Genomic DNA, 16194 nt, shown 5'->3' on the forward strand with positions numbered 1-16194 from the left:
CCTCTCTATCTGGTTCTTATCACAGAATCATACAATGGTTTGTGTTGGGGGAACCTTAAAAATCCTCTAATTTCAACCCCTCTGCATGGACAGCTACACTTTTATTTTCTTTGTGCAAGTAAAAGCTTTAATCTGATAACTAAAGAAAGACAAAGTAGATCAGGAAATCAGTTTAAATTGAATTTAAATATTTGGTTATTTTTAAAAGGGAAAATTCAACTCAAATCAATTCTGTAAATTGTTAACAGAGCCACAAGCAAAAGAAGTGGCATAAAAGGGAGAAAGGTGTAATTCTCTGTTGATGGCATTGATACATGAACAAAACCAGTGAACTACCACAGAAATAATCACAGTGAAATCTCAAAATTCCAATCATATTTTGCTTAAGAAAAAATGAAAAACATTACAGTGTCCTCCTAACAAACATGGCCTGACATTGTAGCCACACCAACAACTGCACTCAACAGTAATATTTCTGTATTCTTAAGTCACTCATCTAAACTTCAAGTGGAAGTTACTCTTAGAGAGATTTTGTTGTTTTCAGAATTCAAAGAAACATTTGTCCTTTCCCTGTCAGGAAGCCACAGCTTCTTTTAAATGGATGCATAGGGATAGATCCTAAGCAGAGGTAAAAAATTCTAATTGAGGGAATAAATAAATGTCAGTAACATGCCATTGCAACATGATCAGAAGGAAATACATAAAGAAACAACATGAAATTTGACATGAAAAGGCAGAAACTATTTGAAATTAATTTAGGATCACGAAAGAAAAACATACAAATCTAATCTAAATAATAAAGAAAATCCTGGATCACATATCTTGCTTAAGATATCTCTGTATGAGGCATTTCATAACAAAAATCAATATAATTAATATTATAAAAAAAAGTGGGAGATATATTTATATAGAGAGGCAGAGAATAAAAGACATCTATAACAAAGCATACAAACAAATATATGTCAAAGAGTAGTGCCAAATAATTTACTGGGATTATCCCAATTTGTAACTAGAACAAAAAAACTGAAGTGAAGTCAGGGAAAATGAATAAAATTAAATTATTCCTCTATTACAAAACTGAATTTTACCTAATTTTTTTTCATCTATGGGCATGAGGTGTCTTGTTTCCTTTAGGTGTTTGAAAACTCATTATAGGAGTTGGAAGTTGAACATCAAAATACCACAATAAAAAAAACTTTTTTTTTTCTTTTAATTTAGACAATTTGAAAAAAAAAATCTACATTTAGAATATTTCTACATTTGCCAATACGGTTGCTCAGTATGTCTATATATTCCATATAGATCCATTCAAGACAATGTAGGGAAATAAGAAATGCTGGCTACACTTGCCTCCACTGTCTTCTCAAATATGGCTTCCAAGGATTTGTATGGATAAAATCTTTAACTATAAAAGGGGGTAACAGAAAGATTGGAAGGGCTCAATGCCAAGCACCTGAGCTCTTCCACAAAACTTTTCCATTAGAAACTTTCTGCCCTAAGCACATTTATTTGTCAGGGTAATCTACGTGTGAACTTTTCCAAACTATGCCAACACACACATACTTTTAGTGGGGCAGAAGAATTTAGAAAGACATAGTGAAATAGATCTTTCTGTGAATATCTTTCCCTAGTTTTCTTTTGGTTCATTGGTTGTCACAGTTACAGCTCGCTTGTAGCTGCCAAATCATGTCAGACCTTCAACCTCGGTCAGCCTAGAGATAAAACAGGTCCTCAGATGGGGCAGGGATAGGTTGGATTCAAACCTACACAGGGATTTGCCCAGGATGCATGGGCTGCAGACATTTCACTGTTCCAGGAGCTGAGCTATGTGAGAATCAGACCAATGAGCTGTCTAGACCCAGGAGTCTTGAACTCCCTGTTATAAAAGAGGGTTTTGAGCAATAAAACACGCTGCTGTTGCATGGAGCTCTGAGGTGTGTGTGTTGTCCCTGTCTCCGACCACCAACTCCATGAAACACATGGATTCCCACGTAATTGTTGGCTTGCTGTGGCAGTACCAATCATCAGTTTCTCTGGGTCTGGATTGAAGGCACTTGAGACAGTAATTTGTGTTTGGACTCAAGTGTTTATTATTTCTTATCAGTAAAACAGTCTCACTACTGTGAGTTCGGCAGTTTTTCATTAGAAGGCACAAAATGGCCAACAATCTCTTGTTACAAGGTCTTTTGAGACTAAACTATCCAATTAAGAGCTGACACCTAGATTATTTTCCCTTTTAACCCAATAACTGATCCCAAAGGGCCCTCAATGCCCAATTACAAAATGCCACCCAAACCCATGAAGAAGAAGGAAGAAGAAGTATGAAGAAGAAACCCAGGACAACACCCTGTGCCCTCCATCTTGCTTCCATCCACAACATACTAAAAATCCCAAAACCTAAATTTCTCACCAAGTGATACACCTACACTGCTCTCTATAATCTATTTCACACTTTTCTGGATTCTTTTCTATCTTGAAGTCTAGGAAACTTTCTCCATTAATGAGGTCAAAGTCAGTGCTCCCATGGGGGTCAGGGCACTCCAGAGCAGACAGAGAAATATTCCTGGTGCCCTGGGTTTCCATAGTTTGCTTATTTTTTTGTTGCTGGTGGGGTTTTTTTGGTTGGTTTGTTGGCTGGTTGGTTGTGGTTTTTGGGCGTTTTTTGAGATTTTTTGGGGATTTTGTTTGTTTGATTTGGTTTGTTGTTGTTGTTGTTTGGGTTTTGTTATAGCTTTTGTATGTGTTCTTCCATTTGTTTGTTTTTTATAATTGTGGGATTTTTAACTGTTCCCTCATACAGACACATGGCAGATATTCAGTTCACCAGGAATTACACCCTGAGAAAACATATCTCCCCACTAGAAAAGCTCAAAGACTGACCAGAAGAGCTGTTCATTTATTGATGCTTTTAGATATCCACATATTATTTTATTTTGCAGAAGTGTAAAGAAAACAGTGAAAACAAGAGATACAAATGAAGAATGATTTTGTCTTAATTTGTGGAAATCCAAAGGAAAATAATGAAAAAATATTTTATTTCAATGGGTATTAATTCCAAATATATTTGTGACATATAAAGCAACAGCTTGCAACTTTTCATAAGAGAAAAAGAAGGAAATAAGAAAAATTGTTTGCACATTAGAAACATGGACATAATTGCAATGAAATAACCTCATTTGTCTTTCAGTTACAGGGCGTAATTATTAAACGGAAAGATATTTTGCAGGAAGCAGAGAATACTGTGACTTGCACTACAAAACATTGTTCAATGTTCTAATAGTTAAGGATCAGTTTAAACTTCACAATATTTTTAATATACCTTTTCCATTACTATTTCTAGGTTTTGCTGTTACAGTTCTAGATTATAATTTTGATTATTTCACTGCTCCAGAAAACATACAATATTTTGGCTTTTGGAGGTAGCTTTGAGTGGTTTTAGGCTAAACCCTTACACTGGACTAATAGCACCATCACTGAGATATCACTGATTCAGCTGGGAGCAACCAAGGGGATGAAAATCTTAAACTCCAATTTTCTTTCCAACATCAGGGGAAGAGAGACATTTAAAAAAGACAAATATTAAAAGATTGCACAATGGAACACTCCAGCTTAAACCCTTAAACACTGCATTAGTTTCATTACTGAGCAATTGCACGGCCATAAACAGGTTTTTGTCTCATTTTGATAACAAAATCACCACCAGCAGATACATTCCTTAGGTAATTTGCCTGTTTTTTTGGGAGGAATTTTCAGCAGGCTAATTGTTGACAGTCCAAATACATATAATGAAGTAATTTGTTAATATATGGATATAATAGTAATCTCAGAAAAAATAGGGAGGCCATTACAGTGCCAGGGCAAGACTACTCCATTTAGTGAATAGTACTCAAATGCAAACACCTTGGAATAAAAGATAGTCACCAATATCAAACCTATGTGAAAAGCAGTTCCTTCAGCAGGATTTGGAGTGAACAGAATCCCTGAGCACAGAATCACAAAGGAGTTTGTGTTGGTAGGAATGTTAAAGTTCATTACTTCTTACCACACATTTGTGATCAGAGACACCTCCCATTTGACCACATTTCTCAGAACTTCATCCAACATGGCCTTGAATACTTGCAGGGATGGGATACTCACAACTTCTCTTGGTACCATGTTCCAAAATATCATCACCTTCACTGTAATGAACTTTTTTCCTAATATCTAATCTTAATCTACTCTCATTCAGTTTGAAGCCATTCCCTCTTGCCCTGTCACTCCAGGCCCTTGTAAATAGTCCCTCTCCAGATTAATTTTAAAGCCACCTTTAGGTACTGGGAGGGGTTTTAAGGTCTCCCAAAAACCCTCTCTATTCCAGTCAGAACAATCCCATTTCTCCCAGCAGAGCTGCTCCACCCCTCTGATGCCCTGGGTGCCTCCTCTGGGCTGGCTGCAGCAGGTCCCTGTCCTTGCTGTGCTGGGAGCCCAGAGCTGGATGCAGCCCTGCAGGTGGGCTCTCAGCACAGGGGGAAAATCACCTCCTTCAACCTGCTGATCACAAGAAGATCAGAAAGAGAAAAAGGGGAAAAATCCCCCACAAAACCAACCAACCAAAACAAATTCCCACCAAAACAAAGGAACAAACAAAAACCACCAGACATTACCACTGAAAAGAAAACCTTTGGATGACTGATCCTTTCTTAGACAGAGGAAAGGAAATTAAAAGCCAGGCTTTCTAAGTGGACCCACTCAAGGAACAAACAAACAGTACGTAATAAACATACTGAAAGATAACTTAGAAAAGCTTCATGTCCAAATCAGAGAGAGCAAAAGGGGTAAAATAGATGTAAAGGGATGTCTTGACTTTCTAGGGTATTTCTTTAGCCAGCAGAAGTGCGGTGTTACCAAGCCTTGGAAAGTTATAAAATTCTTAATTTTCCTGCTTCAAATGCTGTGTGTTATTAAAAAGACAAGAAGACAAGGTGGCAGAAAGCCTCACAGAAAGCATGTGAGGAGAAAACTCAGGGCTGCATGGCACCCAGAGGTCCAATGAAGGCAGGCTGTCTATGGAACAGCAGGCAGGCTCTTTTTGGGTTCAGTGTGCGTGAGCTGGAGCTGAAAAGAGCATTGCAGCAAATGATGTGGTCTGTAAAAATGAAAACTTTTTTTAAGAAGAAGGAATAAGAATGCATTAAAATAGAAACTGATGTGTTGCAGGATGAAAAGGAAAATGGAACAGCTTGGGAAATTTACTGCAGAAGAGAATATTAATCTAATTTAATTAGAAAGGATTAGTATTTGAGGAAAATATGTATTCTTATCTCAAGGCCGGGCATTTATTTCACATCCACAGTGCAGACCAATTGCCCTATTTATACTAGAAATGTATAGTAGTGGAAGTAGTGCTGGACATCAGTGACAGTGTTTATTACCTCTAATAAAATTACAAATGGCAAAGATGTGTTTCCTATCTGCAGGCTTGTCAATGCACAAAATGGTCACCTAATTTAATGTTCTATAGCACCCATAATGGCTCTTCATCCCAAAATAAAATGTCCTCATCTTTAAAGTACTGCAGTAAAAAAAGTTCTTTTGCTTTAGTGTTAATGAAAAAAAAAGTTGTTAGTATGAAACAGTGATTCAGAGCAAAATTGTGGCTGTAGGTGGGAGTTTTGTTAGTAATCACTTCCTGCTTCTAATGACCATTTTTCAAATCCTTAGACCAGCTTCTACCAGTAAACCTGCAACAGCATCCTCTTCCTTGTAGAACCATGAAATGGCCCTGTTTGGAAGGGACCTTCAAGATTATTTGGTTCCAATCCTCTGCCATGGGCAGGGACACCTTCCACCAGACCAGGTTGCTCCAAGCCCCATCCAGCCTGGCTTTGAGCACTTCCAGGGATGGGGCAGCCACAGCTTCTCTGGGCAACCTGTGCCAGGGCCTCACCACCCTCACAGTAAAGAAATTCTTCTTCATATCTAATCTAAACCTTCTCTCTGCCAGTTTGAAGCCATTCTCCCTTGTCAACTCATGCTGTTACACACACCAGTCCTGCCTCAAGCATGACTTGGTAACACCAGAATTGTCACACAACAGTTTTACGAGGTCACATTCAATGCACTTGGCTTTTCATGCCTTTGCTTTAAGCATGGATGCTTTAAAAGCTTTTCTATATCATTGCATTAATAAGAGGACTCTAGAAATTTGTTAATAAGTAAAGAACACAACAGAAAGCTTTCCAAATATTAATTTAAAGAATGAAAGCCTGAAGGTTTTGGTTTTAGAGAACTAATAAATACTGGCAGAGTGTGAAATATAGTCAAAGTGTTAGTTGCATCTAAGGAAAGCAGCACTTTTTGAAGTGGTAAGACACGTTTGCTCGTGCTCCCCACTGCGGTTTGTGCTGCACATCTGCACCCTAGTGGTTAGGTATTGGCAGGCACAGTCGCAGAATACACTCAGGAGCCCTCAAAGCCAAATGAAGCCTGCACAGATTGCTGTGCCCAGATTCCAGTCTGCTGCCCTTCTTTTTCTTTAAATATACTCTGAAATTAAAATTTCTTAAAATTGTCTAATACCCTTTCCAAGTTAACCACAACAGGTTGTAAAATATTGGCTTGATTGTTCACATTTATGAAGAACAGACCTTGTGAAATACAAAAAAGTGACACTTATGCACCACATATCAATATAATAGTTTAATTTTACTGTAGGTTTTAGTTAAGCTCAAACTCTGGAGAAATTTCTCTGCTCCTAATTTAATATTTGTCATCATAGATAACCCCAAATACATGTTTCTGTTACTGATACTCAACTCAGCACTTAGAATAAGGTTAAGCAGAAACAAGGAGTAAGATGACAAACTGCATTACTTAAACACCACTTTGCTCCCATGTAAGAAGGAGAAACCAGAAAGAGTTTTCTGACTTTGTTTTTTAAGGTCTCAGCATTACCAATCCATAGCAAACTCTTACTCCTAGCAAATGGTTGTTGTGATTTATTCTTTTGAGACAACATCAAACCAACTTTCAGAACAGCAATATTTTAAAATATCTCTCCTCTTTATACAGTAAATATACAAAAAAAAGATCGTGAAAAGGAAATTTTTACTTACTTTGAAAGGCTACCTGAATGGCCAGCTGTCATTCAAAGTAAGAGATTAGTCTAAGAGAAGAAAGAAAAATCCGAAATTCTTCCTAAATACTATGCAGTATGTATGAATGCTCACTGAATAAACTATTCAGTTTATTCTGAAAAGCAGATACTCATATATGATGTCCTAGTTAGATGGCTGAATGCAGGGAAATAACTACCTTCAGAGATGTCAACAACAGAACTGTTAGAATACACTGAGCCTCTGAAAAAAAAAAAAAATACTTTAATCAATACCAGTAAAGGAAAGTTAATCCAGCATATTTCATTTTTACAGTTTTATTTTACAGTCCCAGAAACTCCAACAACCATGTTGGAGGTTGTGCTTGTGCAATGGTACGAGTCTAAAGGTGTCTTCCAGGAATTCAGCAGATGGACACAGCTTTAGGTGTTGAACGCTAACAGTTCCCTATTAATTTAGGGAAAGATCTGTGCCCTCTGCAGTCCTGTAAACAGGCCACCTTCTCAGTGCTTAGGCAAGAATTGGATTCCTAGCTTTAGCTATTTAATGTGACAGCAAGAGCACACTACCAAATAGAACATAAATCCCTCAAACAGTGAGATCTTGTATCTAAGACTCGAGAAATAATTCAAATACCAAATACAGCATTTCAGGGTTTCATCAGAAGAAAATCTTGGTTGCATGTACTACACAAGGTCACAGCTCTTGGCTGTGAACCAGCTAATCTATTTATCCCAAAGAGCAAACGCCAAGGCACGATGTTCCCACTGAGCTGAATGCAGAAGGAGCTCGTGTGAATGAGCGCATCCACCTCAATCACTTATCCATCTGATTCACAAGGTTGCAAGAGTTCAGGTTCCTCAAAACACAGCCTCCTGAATGACAGCCAAATGCAAATGGCAAGTCAGCACTGCTGTGCAGCCACCCAGCAAGTGGGTGGTTTCACCCAGCTCCTCTGGAGTACGGCTGGTTTTCAAAGAGGTTCGAGGCAGAGCTTAGAGGTCATGATTATATGTGAAATGCGGTGATTCTATTGACTGAGAAGGGAAGCTAATTAAAGCAGATTTATCCATACAAAATGGAAAAGTTTCAAGACTAGCTAAGCAAAAAATAATTTCAGAGCATAAAATGAAACTGAAGGCTGTGAGCTGGGTGTTGAAATACCCTTAGGAACAAGTCAGATGCAGAGTCCTCCCACCCTGGATGGTCACTCTTATGCTAAAATAGAGAAAGTGCAGATAGAGTGTTTTTTTACCAAAGGCAGTTCTTTCTTTTTCTTTCTTTGCAAAGTAAAAATTCTTGTTTATAGACGTTCCTTTTTTTTTTTTTTACATGAAAAAATTTTGTCAAAAATTTGAAAGAAGGCAATATTTTAGTCTAATTATCTTTGTTCCCCACTCCACTGTTCAGTTTCTCAGTAAGTAAACCAATTGTAAAATGTTATTAAAGCACTTATCCAGCAGATATTTCATTAAAGCTCTAGGAATTTTCTTCCTAGTTACAGACCTTCTTTTATTATTTCCCTCTAATATTTTCTTCCTACTAGAGAGCATCATCCACAGCTGTAGTCAGAATAAAGGAGACATTATAAACATTCTTTGGGGAATTTTTTTGGATTATGTTTGTTTTGCAATTGTTTTGATTAATTATTTTTTTAATTTGTTTTGTCTGAGGTTCTTTTTTTGCATTGGACTCTTGCAGAACACTATGGAGTACTAAAGAAGAGGGAAGGTACTTATGTGGCTTTTAATTTTGACCTCTACTATTCTTAATTAAACAGAAGGTCAAGAGAGATGCATTATAAAATAAAGCTGCAGGCACCTCGAGTCTTACATACACACACACACACATATGTATGCTTAAAATGTATTTTGTTTTTCCCCCATATGTAATCCCCTACAAAACAATTAGCCAAGCAGGGAAAACAAAATTTAATTCATGTCCAGTTCTCCAGGAGGAAGCAAATCCTGAAGTATTTAAATATAGGAAAATAATGAAGTTGCATAGTGGGTCAACAGTTCTGAATAGAGCACTATTTTCTACTCTGTGATCTTCTTAACCTTCTTTCCCAAGGTCAAGTTGCAGCCATCTCCCATCTCTATCTCCAGTGCTGGCAATCAAGCAGATTGAGATCTTTGTTCCTTTAGTGCCTCACCTTGCCCCCAGTACAGCACGAGCTAAACATTCGGTGCCCTCCTGGGAGTAACATCTCCTACAAATGCCTCCATTTTTTCCTTCTGTTAATTCCCTTGAAGGTCCATTCTTAAATGTCTGAACTCCTTGATTCAGTTGCGGATTCTGCCAATCACCTACTCTGCTAATCTCTTCAAGTGAAAGTAAATAACAGTCTTTTTTCTCTCACTTGTTGTGTGGATAGCCATAAGAAATCATACAATCTATTTTCCAGTACATCCCAAGAGTTTAAATCACACAAAATAGCAGAAAAGTAAAAGATGATGCAACTGAGCAGGATGAAGGCCTATTTAATAAGCAACTAAACATTTAGTCATTATCCTAGTGAATTTTACCTCATGTGAACTTCCTCTGAGAGGATAACTTGGATCTGTCCTAAGGCCACAAGTTCTGCAGTCTCAACATTTCAGGTGGCCTTTCAGGATAATCATGTTTTTATCCTTTCCTGGACTAGAAGCTTCCATTCCAAAAAACTGAACACAAAGACATCGCCACTCCTCAAAAGGCAAGATGCCGTGTGTGAAGCAATAGTATCTATCAAAATAATGGTTCTAGATTCCCAATAACTTCACACCATGCAAAGAAGCAGAATTCCTTGTTGGTCTCAGCTTTCTTAACTCATTTCAACTCTACCTTACACCTACTTACAGCTGGTCAAAGTTTGCTGGCAAAATGTGCTCAAGCCTTCCAGTGTTAGTTGATAGCTGTAGTATCATGACACCACTGGCTCTTCTGATACCAGTTCAGAGCAATATCTAAGAAATATGCTTTCAAGAAGAGTACAGACTACTCAATTAAATGATCTCTTTCTGCAAGATGACAACGTTTATTCACATTTAATTACTGGGGTTTCCTTAAGCTTGCTGGTGATGTTTGCCCTATTGGAAATATCTATGGGAGAGAGACATTTATAATAATGTCTAAAGCAGATGAACAAATGAAAGGCTTTGAATGGGCTGTAGAGTTTTCTTTCTGAGAAATGCAGCCTGATATTTATTTTGTATGAGGATATTCAAAAAAGAAAAAGAATCAGAGTCAAGGAGGCAACCTTAAAAGAGTCAAGAAACATCTAAATTCTGTGTAGCAAAATAAAATAGAAAATATAAAAGACTGTCTCTATGTGCCCCAGTATTCCAAATTGTATGTAGGGAGCTCTCAAGGGTTTCATCCATTTTATTCTGCTGTCAGATTCTTCAACAGCCTTTGTTTGCACTGTTTTGCTCTTTTATGTCAAGTCTCCTTTGTCCTCTTTCTACACCTTCCCTGAATTTTTTCTGCTGGTGTAGAAAAACAGAATTTCTCATGAGCAAAGGTATTTCAATAACACTTGGGCAATATTCAGATACCTTAGACAACTATTTCATAAGTTTCAAATTTATACCCACATGTGGGGAATGTGCCGATCAAGGTTAAAGTTAAAAAGGATACCAGAAATATATTCAGAGTAAAAATGACAGCACGTTTCATTGTTATAAATGAAACATATTAATGGTTCTTTAAAAATTAACAGCACTATGAATAAAACAAAAGACTAATGTACAAGTGGCAGCCATGCTTGTGGGTGTTAGAAAAGCCACCCAACCTCCTGTCAATCCTTCCAAATTCTAACTTTCATCACCTCTTTGTTTTCCTCTTTTATTTCCATTCCTGAGCTAGTGATGATTATACGAATTGAATTATTTTCCCTGTAGAGCAGCTGTTTGTCAGCAGCTGTCCTGCTCAGCAAGCAAAGTGCTTTGTGTTACCTTGCCTACCAGAAGATTTTCCATTTATCAGTGGCCATAGCTTAGATAAAACACTGTTGCACATGGCTCTGAATTCAGTGTCTGTAGTATGTGAGACATCCATGTGTTCAGCTTGTTTCTTATCCAGCCCACAGTAACTTGCCCCTGGATAATCTCAAAAATCTCTAAAAGCTACCCATAGCTGGATAGTTGCTTGGATGGTGTTTGGATTCAAGATCTGCAGTGGAAATGTCTGACTTTATTAAATTTTAAATCATTTTATTACAGAAATCATAAATAGAATTTCTGCACACAGCATTTGGAACAACAGCAAAGTTCAAGGCCCAAGTCCTGGCCTAGACATTTAACTAGACAAGGACAACACAGGTTAGAGTTCCGATGTACACTTGAAATGAAAAAGAAATGTAATTAGAACCAAATAACTATTCTGGCAAACTCAATTCTACTCTACCATGGTTATCTGCAACATAAAATTGATTACCTGCCATGTCCTCTCCTTCATTTATGACTCTTTCATAGAATGCATCTGATGCTTCAGGAGGTAGAAAGAAACAACTCCATCTTTAAATTTTTTGCCCTAAGGCCTTTTAAAATGATACCCAGTTTCTCATTGAAGACACACCAGATATTGTCAGTTTGGAAGTGGATTATCATTGTCTTAAGCAGCCTTTGACAATCACAGTACAATTATTTAATTGTATTTAAATTTGTTTCACTCTAGTGAAATAAAACAAAAGAAGGCCGAAAACATGATCATACTTTTAAGAAGCTGTTGACATGGCATGCCTCTAAAAAAAAAAAAAAGTTATTCTTCAAAATAAGGGATAATTTTATAGATTCTAATGGTTTCTGACCTATGACTGCCTGTCAAAGTACTAAGACACACATTTATTCATGTCAGTTACACCAGCCTACAACAGACAGCCTATACCATCATTTTCCTATTAAAAATGGCTTCAGTAGCCTATCAGAGAATGTTGTTAAGTCCTGTATTATCCCCAGAATTAGAATAAGTTTGTGTAGGATACACGAAAGCCTTTTGAAAAGAAGGAAAAAGACCAAAATAATCATGTTCCAATCAATTTTGTTAAAAAGTTGAAAGACTAGTGATGACTTCTGTTAAATCTGTTCAAAATTCTGCAAAGATTACAACTTCTGACAAGACAGCAGCTTATCCAGGTAGAAAGCAAATAAGCCAAAATACCTCCCTCACATACTGCTGACCACACAGTTATTATAGAACAAGTCTACACATTAAAATGAGCTGTACCTCTGTACATAGTTTCAATAAAAATATAGCCACAGAAAACACCCACAAAAAACCCCAAAAAACTCCTTTTTACATATGCCTTCTCATGCTCATGTAATGATATTTATAAAATAGTCAAGCAATCTTGGAGAGAAAACTGTAGCTATGTTGAGAGCAAGACTGGTTAAGGTATGAAAGTGTTCCCAACAGTTAAATCCCAGGATTTCAGAAACAGTTTTCTCTTTCCATCACAAACTACTGAAATTTCTTCCCTGTTCAGCACCTCAGTGAATTTGAGTTACCTCTGCTTACATAAGATGTTGAGTGGTTCTTCTGAAAAAAATTACCACATAAGCCTCAAACAAAACTGAGGACACCAGGACCAAATTAGCTGCTGTGGTAGGGACTGTTCAAGGCAGGAAAGCCAAGAACATCTGTAAGTGTCACAGCAATTTTATTTGTTCAAGTTTCAGACATAATTGAAAAGTTTCTGAATGCTCAGAAAATTCCATGCATCATTTACCTGGTTTTGAGGGGTTGGGGAAAAAAACACAAAGAACAATGTTCAGCTGTAGGAGTTTGCTCAAGTGAAGTTTAGATGACAAAATAATTTAATCAATCAAGACAATGCACTCTCCCAGAACTATTTGAAGTCAGAGTTACCAGTAATTCTACTCTGTATTGTCAAAAAATAGAAGTTCATATAAACAAATTGGAAAAATATCACTTTATAAGGTCAGATGGAAAAGCATACAACCATAGTTCTTGTTTTTACAGGTTTACAATGCAAACCCTGCATATACTAAGTCCATCCAATGATGGAAGTAATTAAAAGCACTAGCTAATTTCAATTTTAAAAAATTCCCAACTTCATACCATACCCTATTGTCTTCATTACTAGTGATGTAGCTTTTCTCCTTATGTCATATGACTTCTCTTGAAAAAGTTCCTGAGGGTTTTAGTGTAAACCACTGTTTTTGTAAGGGTTTTAGTGTAAACCACTGTTTTCATTAGGAAAGATTTTAATGCTAGGGATCTCAGATTGTCTTTTCTTTATCTTTTTTTTCTACTACAGTGAGCTCTATCAGCCATCATGATACTCTGACAAATGGTTCTGGAAAAAAATATGTTGTTGAAGATAATTCAAATTGAAATGTTAGTAGTTTACTCTGTCAGTAGTTTTGACCTAAACTTCAAATCCCAGAAGAAAAAGTGGGAGTAATATCAGATTTCCTGAAATCTAAGTCTACAATAATAATCTATAATCCTGTGTCTATGTGGACATAACCTAGGGAGAATAGGATTACAGGAGCCTATATTTCAAGAAAAAACCTAAAAAACCCCACATACATTTAAAGTCATACTGGTATGAAATGTAGGTTATCCAAATTGCTCAAGGAGTTCTCATCATCTCTGCAGACAATTTGGCACTTATAAAGAGAGTAAACATTTTATAGGTATTAATACTTCTCTGTAAAATAGGACTGAAAAGCATTTTATTGTTAATCTGTTGTTCAATACTAGAATTCTGTAACAAATAGAGGAAAGGTTGTTGATATCAAGAACACTGTCGTACAGTGACCCTAATTACTCCAAAGAAGTTATGGCTCATGAATATACTCCAAAAAATAAGAATTTAAATTATTAGCCACTGGAACCACAGCCTCAGTCAGCAGGAGTCTAACTTCTAAGCACCCTCTTACTTAGATATTCCAGACACACAGTTTGAGGTATTTTTGCCTGTTTGAGCAGTCTTTGTCAAGTAAGCATGTCATGCACTGTCTGAAATGGCAGACAAGAATGGGTGTTTTCCTGGAAATACTCATCCAACTTGCTGTTTTTGTCTATGGCTTGGGCCACGATGCAGCACCTTATTGCCATGGAGAACAAAAGGTCTGTCCTATTCTTGGAAATTCTATCTATTTTTAAAGCTCTCAAATCCAACTGAACACAATTTTTCATGGTCTGAAATAGAAAATTCCCCATTATCAACCCTCCTCAAAGAAATTACTGGATTTCCCTCACAAATTAAGGGAGTTGTCTTTAATTTACAGCATTGCATGCTGCACCACATGGAAATCTGAAGAGAGAATGAATTCAAGAAATACAGAAAAGAAAATGTAATCAAAATTTTCTTCAGAACCATATTGCCATAAAAATTATTTTATCTCTACTCATGATATAACATATGTGAGGAAACTTCTCAAAATTTGTGTTTGCAACTGACAGAGATTGATATTAAAATCAATAATCTATTCCGTTATCTTTACACCAATCATAAAATATCAAAGCATGTGGAAAAGGGCTTTATTGTTAGGTAAAAATTTATGTGTCAAAAGCATTTTTGTTTGCCAAGCACAGTGTCAAATGCTGGGAAACACCACACAAAGCAATGCTGCTCCAGATGACTAAGGCAGGGCCGTCCCACTGATTCCTGGAATTTCTGGACCACAGCAAGAATGAGGCAGAGTCCATTTAAAAAACCATGCAACTGTATAATCTAAGTGTCCATTGTAATGCTTGTGTGCAAAATGGAAAAATTAAGTTTGAAGGGTGTTAAGTACCTTTTAAATGCCAAACCATATGGCAAATCAAAATGGTCATGCAAAACCAGAGGCACCCCTCAGATTTCTGAGGATTTTCACTAATCTTCTTGGGTTATGGAATTATGAATATGCCACTACAGTATAATGACTGCAATTAGTGCTAGCAAGAAACAAAATTATGATTGATAGAACACTGTAATTGTCTGTGTATTATATATTGGGTTTACTCCAACAGTCCTTGCTCATGCAGGAGTCCAAATAAAGATCTATGGAATCAGATGAAAGGACAGAAAATTTAACATTCATCTCAGTAGTATGAGTGTCTTTTAAATCCACACAGGCTCTATTTATACACAGTGTAGAACAACTTACACCAGGCTTACAGAAGCTACCAAAATTAAATATTTAGAAATAGGGCACCTAAAACAAAGGAAGAAAAGAATAGTGTTTTTGCTCCCAGGATGATTCAAATTTCAGACTAAAGACATATATATAGATAATGTTAATTTTTTTTTCTCAGAGGAAACTTGGTTGTACATTGAAACTGAGAAAAAATTTCTCATTCATAGCTACACATTTTCAAAATATAGAATTCAATGAAATTAATATCCAGGTTATGTATTTGCATCATATAAGTTTTCAGAAGAGATATTTCAACACCGCTGAAAGAAAAGACAATGATGACCTAAGTTAGTTTCTTAAGACCTGGGGGCTTTTTGCTGGTTTTAATAATTCAATACTGAAAAGAAAAATGAAAAAAAAGGAACACTACCCAGATAAATAACAACTGTAATTGCAGAGTAGTTCCATTTAATGGCACTGATTCCAGTAAGTGAAAAGTAGCAAGCAAGACAAAAAAGTGTTTTTGTGTCAAAAGGTTTATGTCAGAACCACAAATGACATTTAAATAAAACAGACATTGCCGTAAAAAGGATGATTTCTACTGTGACATTAACGATATAATAGCATTAAAGAAATCTAAAATGTATTTATCATTTTATATTATTTTTAAATATAAAAATTTTATAAAACATAATAGTTTCTTGAGAGTACCCACAGGCAGAAATTGTGGATTTTTAGTTAGCTTATATATTGTTAGTGTTTTTAGTAAGTGTTGTAGTTTTTGTGCCAGCATGAATTTTTGATGACTGACAAACATATCATCATCCCAGTCCTACATTTTGGTTTTATCTTATTTTATCTTATCAGAAGAGTGTGAATAGTTTGTATGCATGGTTTTCTGCAGTAAGAACTGGTATCTGAAGAAAATATGTATGCTGCCACACATATTAAAGAAAAACTTGTAACCAGCAGGCACATTGATCAAGAATGAGTTGAGATATATGTGCACAGGCAAAAAAAAAAAT

Source organism: Ammospiza nelsoni, chromosome 2, assembly GCF_027579445.1.
Source record: "Ammospiza nelsoni isolate bAmmNel1 chromosome 2, bAmmNel1.pri, whole genome shotgun sequence".
In the NCBI taxonomy this organism is placed as follows: Eukaryota; Metazoa; Chordata; class Aves; order Passeriformes; family Passerellidae; genus Ammospiza; species Ammospiza nelsoni.